Here is a 15968-nt window from a genome sequence, read left to right as displayed (position 1 = left end):
TTCTTTACTCAAGCTTGAATTTTGGAAATGGTAAAAGGTTGAAATTATGTCTAAAAACAATTTTTGTGCTTGTATGTGAATTTCTTTTATCCATGTGTATGATGATGAATTTCTAGCAGTGTGCTTCCTAGAACATAGGAGGTGCTCAATAAATATTTGTTAAATAAAAGAAAGAATGTGTGAATGAAAGCTCTTATAGAAAATGTGACTTGAACACCATAAACAAGATAGGGCCCCCAGTGAAGTGAGATCCTTTGTGTAAATGCCTTTATCTATTCAATCAAGAAATCAATGGATCAACAAGAATTTTCTAGCATTCCCCCAAGTACCCAACATATTGTGCTCACCCATCACCTTAGCTTCATCAACATTCACTCAAGACTTTCTTCAAAAGGTTAGCTTCTTGAACTGACCTATGTTTTCATGCAGGCTTCCAATATTCCTAAAATCTTTGATATTTGGGGTTTCTTGGAAGAACTCCCAACAAATAACAACTGCTTTTTTATGATGAGCAGTCCTTAGAGAACTGGAGCATTCTTAAGAATAATTCCAGACAATTTTTGGATATGAACAGGAATGGAAATAAGAATAAACACTTGACCTATAGCAGCAGGAAAGGAATAAGCATAAGAACATGGTGAAAATGGGGATGGAGAATAAAATATTTCCCACTTTATACCCAGCTAATATACCACTTCCCACAATTACCCAGTCTGCCCAGAGTCAGAACTGGGGCTTCTCTAACCTAACTTTTCCTAAGGTTACCATAGAAAAATAATAATAATTTATTGAAGTGAAATTCACATAAACTTAACCATTTTAAACTGAACAATTCAGTAACATTTAGTACATTTACATGTCATATAGCTATATAACCTCTATCAAGTCCCAAAATGTTTTATCACTCCAAAGTGAAACCCTTTACCCATTAAGCAGATTTTTCCCGTTCCCTCCCTCCATCCACCCCCTGACAACCATCAATCTACATTCTGTCTCTATGGATTTACCTATTCTGAATATTTTATATAAATTGGATAATACAATATGTGGCCTTATCAACTGGCATTATTTACTTAGCATACAGTGTGTTTCAAGGTTCATCCAACTTTTAGCATGTATCAATGTTTCATTCCTTGTTATGGTTGAATAAGGTTCCATTGTATAAATATACAACACTTTTAAAATTAACTCATCTATTGATGGGTTTAGGGCTGTTTTCACCTTTTGGCTATTGTGAGTAGTGCTGCTATGATTTTGTACTAGTTGCAGATCTTATTTTTAATTACTTTGGGTATATACATAGGAGTGAAATTGTGGGGTTATATGGCAATTCTATATTTAACTTAACTTTTTCTACCCTATTATTTTAATACCTACAAGGATGTATAAACACAACAATAAAGGTGACCAATTCAAAGCCAACAGCATCTGTGAAGTTGACCGAGATATCCCTGGGTTTTTGTCCTAGGCCTCTGGGGGCTGCCTCGGGATTCTGAAGTATTGGCACTATTGTTGCCATCTAACCCTCTTTCCTTCCACCCTTCCCTCTCTCCTTTCTTGCTTTCATTTATATAACAAATATTAATTGAGTACTTACCATATTTTAAGTAGTTTACTAGATATAGGGGCTACCAAGATGAATGAGATGCAGTTCCTGTCTTTAAGGTCACTGTAAATGCTGAGGAGATGTTGTATGTTCAAGCCAGATATAGTAGCTAGAAGAGTTCTAAATGTGGACATGGTGCCCCACCTAGACACTAGACTATGAGCTCCTCAAGGGCAGTAAATGTGTGCCTGGGACACATTTGCTGTAAAAAAAAGCAACTTCAGGAAGGTCTGAAGCAGGCTGCCTGGCCACATCAGCCCATTGCCCTTGTCCAGCATCCTGGGGCCCACTTGGGCCATCTCTTTCTCCTTAGTTCTGTCTTATGCAGGTGGCAAAGAGTGAATATACTTTTGCTTCCTCTGACCTCACTTCCAAGGTCCCGAATATCCCGAATATATATATGCTTCCTCTGACCTCACTTCCATTTCAGAATGAGCTCTTTTTCAAAAGTGTTTTTATATTTATAGTTTCATGGTCATTTCTTCAAAGAGGATCCCAGATTATGCAAGAAAGTGACACCATATTTTCCAGGAATTAAATTCACAGTAAACAGGAAAACCCTCTGTCACCAGTTTGATTTTTGTCTCTAGAAATCATCTTCTATCTGGCTGTAGCTAAGGGTGAAGGTGGGGGTTGAGAAGTGGGCAGGAGCCTCCCCTAATGCTCATGGTGTTCCATGATTTTGGTATGCTTCCCTTTCAGTTCGGCCTGTGTTCTGCTTTCCTTGGACTTGATTGCTAACCACAGAAGTTTCCAGAAGAGAACTTAGGAAAGCAATGCATAGATGTTGCCAATTTCATAAACTACTACTTCAGTTTATATCCTCAAAACTCCTCCTGGACAAAAGTAATAAAAAACCTACAGCATCAATGGTGAATAAAAGGAGAGAATTGAGGAAAAAGATGAAGATAGAGGGAAAGGTGTATCAGATTAGATTGAAAACAAGAGAAGTGGAAGTGTGGGATGAGGATTCCCTCACCCTCACTGCAGAGAAGTAAAGGATCCTTGGGTAGGAAAGCTGCTTTTAAATGAAAAAGCCCTGGGGTAGTCTATAGACCTTTTAACTCCAGTTAGTCTCAGCTCTTTTATGGCTGTTAGCTTTGTCTCCTTTGGGATTGAACCTTCTAGGTCCATGCTGGAAAGCAAGGCTGGAAGGAGTGGGGAAAGACTCTTCCCCAAGGTATGCCCATTGTAATCACACAATTGAAGGGTTTTGATTCTTTTAAAAATCAAGAAAAAAATCTATCAAGAATAATTGGTAGAATTTTCCTTTTTTTAAAGACCCCAAACCTCAAACAATAGACTGGTGGGAGCTCCTTTGTTAAATCTGCCTGCCAACTTATGGGTTGTTACCTCTAAAAAAATTTCTATTTTGTTCCTACTGGGAATACAAAGTACTATGTTAGGCACTTGGAAGTACAATTATGAACCAGACACGGTCCCTGCCCTCAAGGAATTTATAGTCTAATAGGGGAGAGAGACAAGCAGATGGCTAATTATAACGTGGAATGATGAGTGCTGGAAGTTTCTGGGGGAGGACAGAGGATGAACATTTAAATCATGCTGGAGAGTCAGGGAAGGCTTCCTGAAAGACATGATGCATAAACTGAAGAATGAGTAGGAGTTAGCCAAGTGAAAGGGAAGGAGGAAAGGATATTCCAGACAGATGGGCTTTGCAGGAATAAAGCTTACAAATGGAGATTAAAGCAAGAATTTATAAAATATACAGTCACAAAAAATGGAAAATTGATTCATACAAGCAAAAGCTTGATCATTGGAAACACAATTAAAATGGGTTAGCAAGTTAGCAACTTTGCTTTAAAAAATCCAAAAAACAAAACAACAACAACAGATATACTCGAGTAAAAAAAAGATAGTGAGAAAGAGAGAAGGAAAGAGAGAGAAGAGAGAACTACATTTAGAATATATTAAGTAGTATAGAAAAATATTAAATATTCTTAACAATAGCAATTGTGTAAGTCCTGGTATAGTTATAAAGTTATAAATAACTGGTATTTTATATTAATATATATACTAATGAATTTGGAAGCCAGATGAAATGGACAGTCTCTTAAGGAAACATAAAGTACCAAAATTGGCTTGAGAAGAAGGTGAAAATCTGACCACACCAATAAACTAGAGAAGAAACTGAAATAGAATCAAAGATGCATACACCTCAACCCTCTTAACACATACACAAAAGTTTTAAAAGTGTATTGTGCAAAACCTTTAAGAAACAGATATTCCTCTTATCAAACAAACTGCTTCAGAGCATTGCAAAAGATAAAAAGCTTCCAACTGATTTTACAATACTATCATTACACCAATTGTATGAGAACAAAAAAATTAACACTACACAAAAGCCTTAAATAAATTATTAGCTGATCAGATCCTGTACTTTTGAAAATAATAATATAATATAAAGAAGTAGAGTTTAATCTCAGAAAAGCAAAGTTGGTTCACCATTAGAAACTATATCAATGCAATTCATTATATTTATATATTGAAGGAGAAAACGCTTATTATCATTTTAGTAGATGCAGCAGAAATATTTGACAACCTCAGCACCTATTTGCCCTTAGAAAGTTCTAATAAAACTAGGAATAAAATAAAACTTAAATTTGATAAAGAGTATTTTCCAGAAATCTACAAAAACTGCATACTTAATGAGGAAGCAAGCATAGAAGAGTGGTTAAAAACACAATCTCTGAAGCTAGATAGAGGAGGTTTGAAACTCTATTCAGTCACTTGTTGGCTGTGTGGCCTAGGGCGAGTTACTTAGCTACTCTGTGCTTCAGTTTAATCATCTGTAAAATGAAAATAATAATATCTAATAACATTTTACAAAGAATAAATAATTTATAAAGTGTTAATGGTATATACACGCACTATATAAGTGTTTTAACAAATTTTGAAACATTAGATGTTTTCTTTCAAAGTCAGGAACAAGACAAGAATGTCTAGTACTACTGTCAGTCTACTATTCAACATTTTACTGAAGATCCAAGTCAGTGTAATAGAACAAGAAAAATAATTAATAGAACCAAAAAAGGAACAAAACTGTCAATATATGCAGATAATATAATAATCTAACCAGAAATTAAATCAACTTCAGTTCAAAGAGGAAGTAAAAGAAGAAAGAAAGTGAGATAAATGGGTAAAGAGAGTCAAAAGGTTTAAAAAAAAATTATGCCCTCTAGGACATTTTGGTATCATTATTTCTTCTAGACATTTCTATTTGGATGTCTTACCATTGTTTCAAATTGAACATTTAATTCATTATTTTTCCTCCTTGCCTAGTACTTCTCTTGATTTCCATTTTTCTGTCAATGACACTACCACTTTCCAATTCACCTAGACTCAAAACTTTGGAATTCTTTTAAACTTCAAACAGTGGATATACCTCAGTCCATCTCTAAGTCACTGAATATACCACAGACCAATCTTACTCTAAAACCACTAACCTCAAGTCATTCTCTTGTTTGAAAATCTTGGAGGCTTCTCACTTCCTATCGTATCTAATCTAAACTCCTTTGCTTAGTGGTCATGATCTAAGCTGCACCCAACCTAAAAAAGTTTATTTTTTTCCTGCTACCCTATGCTTTTGTAATACCAGTATCCTCAGCATACTCACACATCTCCTTTACTTTTTTAATTCAGTGTCTTGATTTAATTCTGTGCCTTGTACTGTTCTGTCTCTCTCCCTAAGTGTCTCCAAATCTTCTCTCATTCTTCAATGATCAGTTTAAATGGTGCCTTAAAGATGTCACTTGTTCAACAACTTATCTATGTGCCAGGTACTGTGCTCATTTAATGTTCTCAGCAGCTTTATGTAATAAGTACTTATTATTTTTCATTCCATATTCTGGATTGGGTATAGTGATTTGCTTAAGGTTCACATTGCTAGTAATGGCTGATCTGGAATTTGAAGCCATGTTTACTGCCCAACCCCAAAGCACATGCTCCCAACCTCTCTGTTCTGGTGCTCTAGGATGCCTCCCCTGGCTGCATCAATCCTCACTGACCTTCTCTTCATTGTTTTGGCTGCTATGCATTATTGTCTAATGTGTACAAGTTTAGCTCCCAGCAAAACTGTAGGTTCCTGGAGGAAAGGGCCCACATCTCACACTTCTCTGTGTTCCCACAGAGTTGGGCCCACAATGGGCCTTTGACTAATTGGTAAAGGTTGATAAATTATAGCTAAATATACAAGAATTTGGCCTTAGCATCCAGTTTTGAAAAAATAAGGCTTGAGAGCTTGAGAATAACACATCCCTACCCATTCAAAAGCCTGGATTTTAGCTCAAGAAAGGGAAGGGAGAAGTAGAATTACTAAAATTTTCAAGATCAACCTCCCCCATCCCATCCTTGTCACCCCTGATGATCAGGCTTTTCTCAACATAGCTTAAATCAATGTTGCATGAAGAATCTTCCCTTTACATAGGATGAGACCAGGTGAGATTTTATTAGCATGTGAAAATGGAGCCAAATCTGTCAGTTTAAAATTGTGCAAATCGGACTCCTGGGCATCTTCCAGAAGTGAGCCAGGGGAACACTAATAGTTGTCCTACCTACCTCACAAGGTCATGGTGAGAATCAAGTGAGATAATGGATATGAGAATACTTTGGAAAGTAACAATGAAAAGCAGCTTGCTTGTTGAGCCTGGAGTGGAACAGTTAGAGCTCTTTGGAGATAACAATGTCTTGGCCAGGTGAAGGGTATGAGCTCTTCTGAAATACTTGGACTTGCCATTTCCCAAAGGTTGCAAGACTTGCTTTCCAGAAATTCTTGGGAAAATTTACTTCATCGTGAGACTTCTTCAGCTGCATGGGAAATTATACTTGATTTTTTTCCTCTTTCTAATTATACTTACTCAGCTAGTCCACAATACTCTGGGGGCTTCTGAAAGATTAAGCTAACTTTCCCTCCTTTTGGTGCATTGAAAAGACAGTATTTTGCTGATGGCTTACATTTATATTTCCAACTTTTTTATAAGGTCAAAATCAAGTCATATGGGGAAAGCACATTGTGAGATTTCTATAGATGATCTGTGGATGATCTATAAATTATGAAGGATGTTACTAAATAAATAAGGCGTGCCTTCCTGCTTCCCCTGTAGATACCAAATCCCCTTGAAATTCAAGCATTGGAATTAGCCTCAGTGGAATAAAGTTAGAAATAAAGGAAGAGATTTTTGTAAAAGAGAAAGTTTGGATTCAAAACATTCTGATTCTGAAAGTGAAGGGGAGCCAGGGGAGAGTGAGCTCAGCTTGGACAGAGAAGAGGAGAAACTGCTGACTGTGCAGGAACCTTGGCCAAAGGGCCCTGGATCAAGAATAGACTGGGCTTGCAGAGGTAGCCAAAGGTATTCTGACCAGGGAAATGAGCAAGATTTATCACCTAAGTTGGTCTAGACCGGACAGAGCTTGGCTTTGAGTCTGTTTTATGTGCTGGGCATGCATTCATAACTCTTTACAATTGGATCCTTCAGATAGTGAGCCATCACTCTCAGTGAAATGGGGATAAGGGAAAGTTGCTGCTGGTGTCAGTAGTGTGGACAGAATCTGAGAATCAAAGCTATAGAGAGTATTCCTATGCCTCTAATGGTAGCCATGCAGTCAGAAAATAGCAGCTCCCAGCTTCTGGACCACTGGCCATCCTGTCTGTATTAAACAGTGTGTACTTTGCCAGCTATCCAGAAAGCTCACCATTGTGCACCATCCCGTGGACTTCTATACCACCAGATTTCATGCTACATATCTATTGCTCCACTTTTGATTCTAGAACACTTCTTTGACAAGCTGCTGCATTGAAGTGTGGCAACATTGTAGGGGTGTGTGTGTATGTTTGGGGGGCTCCTGAGTAGCCTCAGCCTCTCTGACTGCAGGCTTCAGAGGGTGCCGGTACCTATGAACTTTGCTCAACTGTGACTGCTGTACAGAGAGAGATGAGAATAAGCCCCTGCTGGTTCTATCCCACACTCCCCGTTATGATAGGCAGTGAAGCAAATCATTTGGGCAATTGCCTGACCTTAATGTTCCTCTCTTGCCTGAAAGGAACATCCAAGTATGTGCTTACTGTTTAGTTTTCCTGGAAAAATAATTTATCTGGCAGGCAAAAGAGGGTGAATATGCCTTAAGAAAAGGATTGTGTCGTACCCGTAACTCCTGCAGCCCCCTCTGTGCATTTCCATGGCTGAAAAGCTTACATTCAGTAGAAGAGTAACCAACCATCTGCTAAGAAAAGTTTTTAGTTTTTACTCAAAGAAATGTTGTATAAAGTAAAACAGAGATACATTATTATGCAGCTCTTTGAGGGGAAATCCAGCAATCTATTGAAATTGAAATTTTTGAAGGAGAGTGCAAAATATATAAAACAGGTCTGACTGCTCAGTGTTACAATTTTAAGGGAACCCCGCCTTATTGAAATTCTGCCCTTTAGGAATCCATCCTTTTGTAATTGAAAAACCTTTTGAGTCTTCCAGAGTCATGTGTAAAAGAGTAAAATATGCCTGAGAAAGATCTCTCTTTAAACCAGATCAGCTGGTAACAGCTCTCTTCAGTGAAGATGAATATCCTTGGGATGGGAGAGAAGAATCTCTGAGATCAGCAGGAATAAGAAGCCCAAGCAACAAGAGGAAACAAGGGAATAAAAGGGGAAATGAGTGAATACTAGGCTAATTTAGGATATCCTAGATGAAGGGAGACCTACAGACCATCTACACCAGTGTCTTCCCGCCCCCCCATAAAAAAAATCCCACGCATTTTTAGACATTGGAGCCCTTTGTTCAAACCAGAGCCTCAATATGCATAAAATGAATACAAGGGAGGTTACTCTGCTTAAAGTGGGGGTAAGAGCCCTGGGGATCTGTCTATTGAGCCTCTCTTACTGCTGCTGAGGCTGAGAAAAGTAAGGTAGCACTATATTCAGCTGGATAGTAAGAACTGATGCTCATCATAAATTTGGGTAGTTTGTTAAATACAGTCATTATTAAAAATTAAATTATAGCCCTAACCGGTTTGGCTTGGTGGATAGAGCGTTGGCCTCAAGGGTCCCAGGTTTGATTCCAGTCAAGGGCATGTACCTTGGTTGCGAGCAAATCCCCAGTAGGGGGTGTGCAGGAGGCAGCTGATCAATGTTTCTCTTTCATTGATGTTTCTAACTCTCTATACCTCTCCCTTCCTCTCTGTAAAAAATCAATAAAATATATTTTTTAAAAAAATTAAATTATATAAAGTTATAATTAAGTTTTATTAAAGATAAAGCTAATGAAAATTTAATACTAATCACTTTCTCATAATTTTACTACACTTTACTATTATCTATGCTTGTGATTTATGTCTATTGTATCTGTGTGGTGGAGATACGTTAAAGTGATATTCTGCTGCTTATCTCTTTCTAACTCCTTGTTCAGTGATGTCATGTTGGGAACTTGAAATTGGCCATGGTGGGAGTATTTACACCATGGAAATCATCAAACACTATAAATCAGCACCCTCCCCCCATCAACTGAGACAGCCAATTGGTAAACATTTCCAGGCACACTACTGATTTACACTGTAAGTCCTCACTTCTCTGGAAGCTATACTTCCAGGAGCCTCAATCATGAGGAGCACAGCTTAAAACTCAGGAGAGGAAAAGGAAATACAGTTGAGTGACCATTCCCACAAAACATGTACACTTTACTCTCTGGAAGAGACAAGTCACTGCATGGCCCAGTCCAGGCAAATATGTATTCAATAACGGGGCAGATGAGAAGCAACATGGTGACAACAGCATGAATTGACAGCTGACATTGGGAGGTCCTGGCATTACAATTTTGAGCCTTACATGTACTCCAAGGGCAAACAACCCATGTTATTCCTAAGAGCCTCAAAGACCTCACTGTATCACAGCCCAGCACAGCTCAGGAAGTGGTAGTGTTTATCCATATGACCCCCTCAAAATGGGCTAAATTACAACAGAACAAGGTCCATAAGAAGGCTCTAGGTCTGTGGAGTTCACTAGTGCCCACAGCACTTGGCACAGTGCTTTGTGCGTAGAAGACCCTGAAATAATTATTTATGAAAAGAATGAAACCAATTTTTGTAAGCAAAGTCCTTGTCTATTTCACCATTATTTTCAGAAAAGTTAATTCAGGATGTTTTTGTTTCAGAAAGCAGTTGAGTATGAATATATTTTGAAAAACTGTCTATCCAAAACTGAGTTCCAAAAGTATTGATACCTGAAGGGGTAAGTGTCCATTATTAGATCATTCATTGGTGTGAGACCTCCAATGCCCAATGGTATCTGATAAACAGGAAATTGCTTCATCCAGAAGGTGAGCAGATTGTCAGTAGCACAGGTCCTCCCCTTACTGTCCCTACTGGAACCATGTTTGCCATTCCTCTTCTCTCTCTTTTGTGATGGCTCCCTTAACTTTCCAGTATTTCATCCCCCTGCCTGAGGCCCTGCAGGCTTGAGATTTCTTTCCCTATACCCAAACAGTATCTTTAGCAGACAAGTCCATTTGTCTATAGTCTTTACAAAAGGAAACTCATCTAAAGCCAAATACTTTTCACATTTCTCAATTTATACTATATATACTGGTGGTGGTGGTGGTGGTGTGTGTGTCCCAAATAACTGTGCTGTGCTCAAAGCACCTTTTATGCCTTTATCTCTTCACAACCTAATTTGGCATATCTAGAGTTTACAGCATTGCAGAAGAGGAGCTTAAGCATATTTCCTGATTTTAATTAAGCCTTTATGGGTTACAGTGACCCAGATGCAACTATCTAGCTGTTTAGGCAGACTCCAAAAAGAGCCTAGGCAGGAATTTCTGGGTTATCTGAAGGCTTTTGTCAGATAAGACCCAACTTGGCAGGTCAAGCAGCTCAATTGTATGGATAATTGCTACGATGGTGTTCTTTAATTCTCTGGTGATAAGGTTAGTGATCCAACTGTTGTTCTTAGGGACATTTTGGGGTCCTTCTAAAGGATTCTGAGGTTTGTGGCCAACCCTAGTGAAAGTAATTATTTCTGTTCCCTTATTCTTCAGGTGACTGCCCTCACGTGAGTGGTGAGACTGGGTCCTATAGGCTAACTCCATACCCATTCCAGACAACCTCATTTTGCAGATGAATCTCTCACTGTAGGAGTTGAATCAATAGGGAGAGACAATTCAGAAGTGAAGTTGAGTTGGGAAAAATAATCTGAAAGATTCTAGCAGGCCAGCTGACTTCTAGAAGCTCTGCTACTAAAAAGGTGAACAGTGTTGGTAATGTTAATTTCTCTGTGCCTCAGTTTCCACATCTCTAAAATTGCTTGATGATAGCATCCAACTCACAGTGTTGTGATGAGGACTAAATAAACAATATATCTAATATGCTTACTGCAGCAAATAACATACAGTATGTGGCTTAAAGGGGGGTTCGGTTAAAAGTTTTAAAAAATTCAAAATTGTGGATTTCTTAATAGACATAGCAGAGTTGGAATAAAGTGTATTGCAAAATTCTTGAGGCCTGATCCCTCTGCTGTAAAACCTGTGACTACCCCTTGCCATTGTGGTCTGTGTTTCTATGCCACTGAATAATGGGGCATGTGGAAGTGTTTCCAAGTTAACAAGTTCACAGAAAATGTTCATGGTAACAAAGATGTTAAGGAATTGGGAACTGTGGTGACAGCTTCTGAATGTCACAATCATTGGGGACAGTGTGTGCCAGTGGGACCACAAAGAGAATCCCAGTCCAGGCACCTTGTGCATTTGCTGATTCACTTCTCCTCAAGCCCCTCCATCAGTCCCAAAGGTTCTACTAGTAACTCAGGGGGCATGTTGGCAGGCCCTGGGCCTCTTGGTACCCTTTTCTTACCCTACCTCCTGCCCATCCTCCAGGCTTATACCAAAGACCCCACACAGATCTACCCACTTTTCTCTGTGTGTTTTTGTTTTTTTAAATCCTCATCTGAAGACATGTTTAGAGAGAGTAAGGGAGAAAGAAATATCTATATGAGAGAAAGATCAATCGGTTGCCCTCAGCACATGCCCCAATTAGGGAACAAACCAGCAATCAAACTGGCAACCTTTTGGTGGACAGGACTACACTCAACCAACTGAGCCACTCCGGCGGGGCTCTGTTTGTTTCTTTTACGTTAAGTGAAAAGAGTGGAGATACTATCTCTACCTGCACAACACTTTGATTTAGAAAAGACAGGGGTCTTCGGTGTTTCACACGGAAATGTGAACATTTCAGGCAACGTGACAAGTCAATGGGGTCCTCTGGCATTTTTGGTCCCTTACATGACATAGAGACCTGGCTGCCTATTCTATCTAATGCCAATTCTGAAGAGAATTCAGATGCAGAGCAGGGTTTTCCAGGACTCCTGAAGGGATCTATTTGAGGTCAGTGCATGGCTTCATGGGTCTTTGGTTACTCAAGGCCTCACAGAATTTTGGATCTTGTCTCATGGTTGTCCTTGAAACATTGTAATTGGGATTCCTAGGACTGGTTCTACTAGGGATTCAACTCTACAAATCTTAAAATAGCATTTCTTAAAAAAATGTATTTCTTTAAGTCCATATCATGAATGATAATAGGATGGCTGCCTCCCAAGGTTTTCAAGCTGTGCAGGATTTAGCTTTAAAAAAAAAAAGAAAGAAAAAGAATCCAGCCCCTTTTTGTTAATTGTGCCAATGCTTTCATTTTTCAGGCAATTTCAGTTCAATCCCAGATCTGGTTTCTAGAGTCACATTTTTCCAATCAAATCCTTTCCATTTACAGAGAGGAGCCTTATGTCTGAGTGTGGAATTTGAATTTGCCCAGGTGCTGGCAGTTAGGGAGGGTTTTCATATTCAAAGCTGCACATGCTTTGGAAATGTGACCCGCATGATTGCAACAGGAGGCAATCATCTTTGGTGGGGAGGGTCAGGGGCAGAAGCTCATATGGGAGATTGCGGGCTCTGTCCTTGGACCTCAGCATTTCTCTGGCATCTTGCCTTATCTCTGTCTAGTCTCATGCCTTTGACCAACACCATTAGTAGAATTTTCATTCCTCAGAGCAGTCCTGTCACTAGAACTCCAGCCCTACTTCTGAAACTGTTTATTGCAGCATTGCCCAAGCTTGAGAAGTTGTTCGAAAAATACCCAAGTGATTCTTATAATCAGGCAACTTCAGGAAGCCCAGGCAATTTCCACCCAAATGCCCCCCACATCACCCCAAGCACAATGTGATTAAAGCCATACACTCATTCTAAAAGCAACTCATCCTAAAAACTGTGTGGAAAGAATAAGGGAGATCTACATGTGGTTATATGGAACAATCTCCAAGAAGGCATATGAAGTTATAAAAAAGCAAGCTGCCAACATTACTGTGGAAGCTTGCCTACCTGACCTCTGTGAATTTAACTCTCAGTATTAAAGGATGCTCTCCATTTCCTCCATAAAACACACTGCTGTTGTATGAGCTGGTACGCTTCTGCTTAGAAGGTCCAGGTACTTGTTTAAAAAAATATTTTTATTGATTTCAGAGAGGAAGGGAGAGAGAGATAGAAACATCAATGATGAGAGAGAATCAATGACTTGGCTGCTTCCTGAATTCCCCACACTGGGGATCGAGTCCACAACCCGTGCATGTGCCCTGAATGGGAATCGAACCGTAACCTCCTGCCACTGATCCACTCTGGCCAGGCCAGGTACTTTCGCTTTAACTGAGTTTTAATTAACTACTCCTCTAATTACACAAATAAGGGAGAGCCTATTGTAGTTAACAAAAAGATTTGTAGACTAAACCTATCTATTTTAAAAAATCTAAAATACATAATCTTGAGTGGCCAGATTATTATGATCTCTGAATGCATAATAATCTGGCCACTCAGTGTATATCCTATATAATAAAAGGCTAATATGCAAGTTGTTCCCTCGACCAGGAGTTTGACCAGCAGGCAACCAGCCAACTCTCCATGTCCCCTCCCCCTGGTCAGGCTGGCCGGACCCCACCCATGCACAAATTCATGCACTGGGCCTCTAATATATATACACTGAGTGGCCAGATTATTATGCGTTCAGAGATCATAATAATCTGGCCACTCAGTGTATATAGGCTTGTAAATGCACATCAAATTTCAGGAAATGTGAACAGTGGTTGCTTCTGGAAAGGAAGTAGCTTGTCTGGGGCAGAAAGGTTCACTATATATCCTTTTGTATCATTTTAACTTTTTACTATGTTCATGAATTACTTTTCCTAATTTTTTATTTTGAAAAATTTCAAACATACAACGAGAATGAAAAAGTAGTACAATGCACATACTCATATCCATCAAGATTCCACAATTAACATTTTGACATATTTGCCATTTATATAATATCTATTCTTTATTGAATCACTTGAATGATATACTATCATAAAATCTTCAGATGACTCTCCTAAGATTAGAGATTTTCCCTTCTCATCACAAAATAATCCCAAATCAAGATTTGTGCATTACATTTCCTATGTCTCCTTAGTGTTGTTTAATCTAAAACAGAGCATGCTCTCAATTTTTTTGTGTGTAAGATGGACTTTTTGAAGAGTTCAGGTTAGTTGTACTGCAGAATATCCCAAGATTCTGAATTTGTTAGTTTCCTTGTGGTATACATTATTTTTTCAATAGAAAGATTTAATAGCAGTAATAATAAAGAATATCTGGCCCTGTTTCCAATGAACAGCAACTTTCCAAATAGTTCATCTTCCCAATATATCCAGCAGTGGAAAGACCTAGTCTTCTATTCCTCAGAGCTGATTCTTTAATCCACTCCCCCTGCATTCTTCATATTCAACCAGTTCTCAAGTATTTTAATTTGTTCTTTGACATGCCTCATGTTTCTCTGCCTTCTCTAGTACCACTATGTCCCTCCTCCAGGTCAGGCCTTCAATGCCTCACCCTAAATTGCTGCAACTGCTTCCTAAAAGACCCCTCTGGTATTAGAATCTTCCAATAAACATCTGTTGGCCCATAAATATAGAAGAAACACTACTTTTGTCAAGTTGCTCTTTTCTGAAAAACAATCAGTGGCTCCCTATTTCCTACTTTTCTGCAAAAGACCATTTTTCTTCAGTCAAAGCCAACTTTGAACAGCCTTTAGCATCAGAGACAGTTAACAATTTAAATTCTATAACTACAAATTATTTGCTGAATGGCCTTGGAAAAGTTACTTAGTTTATCTGGCCTTCCATTTTCTTACTTGTAAAATAGAAATAACAATTGTGCCTGCCTCTCTAATTTGTCCAGAATACACCTGAAGAACTCCCACTTCTTCTAAGTGTCTCTCCAAAACTCATCCTTTCTTTGAGTCTCAGCTCAAGCCCTGCCTCCTTCAGGAAGACTTCAGATTCACAGCTGCCCTCCCTCTCTAAATTTCCATAGCACTGTGGTCTACAGGGAATAACTTAGCAGATGCTAGTTGCTATGGACTAAATGTTTGTGTCATCCCCTGCCCCACCAAATTCATATGTTGAAATCTAATCCCCAATGTTTATGTTTTCATCTTATCTGCTAGTTTGGATGGCTAGGGCCCCATGAGGGCAGGAGCAGATCTGTTTCTCCTAGAGCTTCCAGAGCTAGAGCTACAAGGAACACTCAGCAGCTGAGAGCTTATCACTTGACTGAATGTGAAAAGATGGTCTGTGGGTCTTTAGTCTTCCATTTAACTCTGAGAAAATATGACTCTGAGAATCTCTGCCTTAGGTGAGATAGGAAGGACCAATCATAACAATTGCTCTTATTTATAGAGTGCCTATTATTTGCCTAGCACTTTGAATATATATTTTATTTGATTCCAACTTTATAGATGAAAAAATAGAGACTCAGAGAGGGTAAGTGTCTTGCCCAGGGTCACCTAGTTATTAACTGTTGAAGCTGGAATTTGAACTCAAGTCTGACTAAATACAGAACCAGTAATTCTTTCCCTGTTGCCTCAGTAGTAACAGTGAACATTGTTAATTAAAGGAAGAAGAATTTATTAGAATTTCTGTGAATAGGACCAAATTTACTCCAGTACTATCCTTTATAAACTAGAATGTCCACTCTGACTGTAGTGTTGTATTACCAGTGATGGAACAGCTTCCATGAATCTGTCACCCCTCATAAACAAGGCCCAGAGACAGGCTTCTTTGTGGCCAAGGAAGAGAATGAAGCAGAGCAGCCCACACTGGAAAAGAAGTTAGGGTCCCCATCTCTGTTTCAAAGGGCCTTAAACTGACCATGAGGGTTAATGGCAACTCCCAAAAGGTTAACAGCATTGATAAGGAATTAAGTAGTAAAGCAAAGAAAGAGAGAATAAGATGGCAACTAAATGGGGGAAAAGAATAGAAGAATAGCTTAGAAATTATATGTTCAGGGGAATCCCA

The sequence above is a fragment of the Eptesicus fuscus genome, chromosome 1, assembly GCF_027574615.1.
Source record: "Eptesicus fuscus isolate TK198812 chromosome 1, DD_ASM_mEF_20220401, whole genome shotgun sequence".
Lineage (NCBI taxonomy): Eukaryota > Metazoa > Chordata > Mammalia > Chiroptera > Vespertilionidae > Eptesicus > Eptesicus fuscus.
This window is presented reverse-complemented; position numbering follows the sequence as displayed.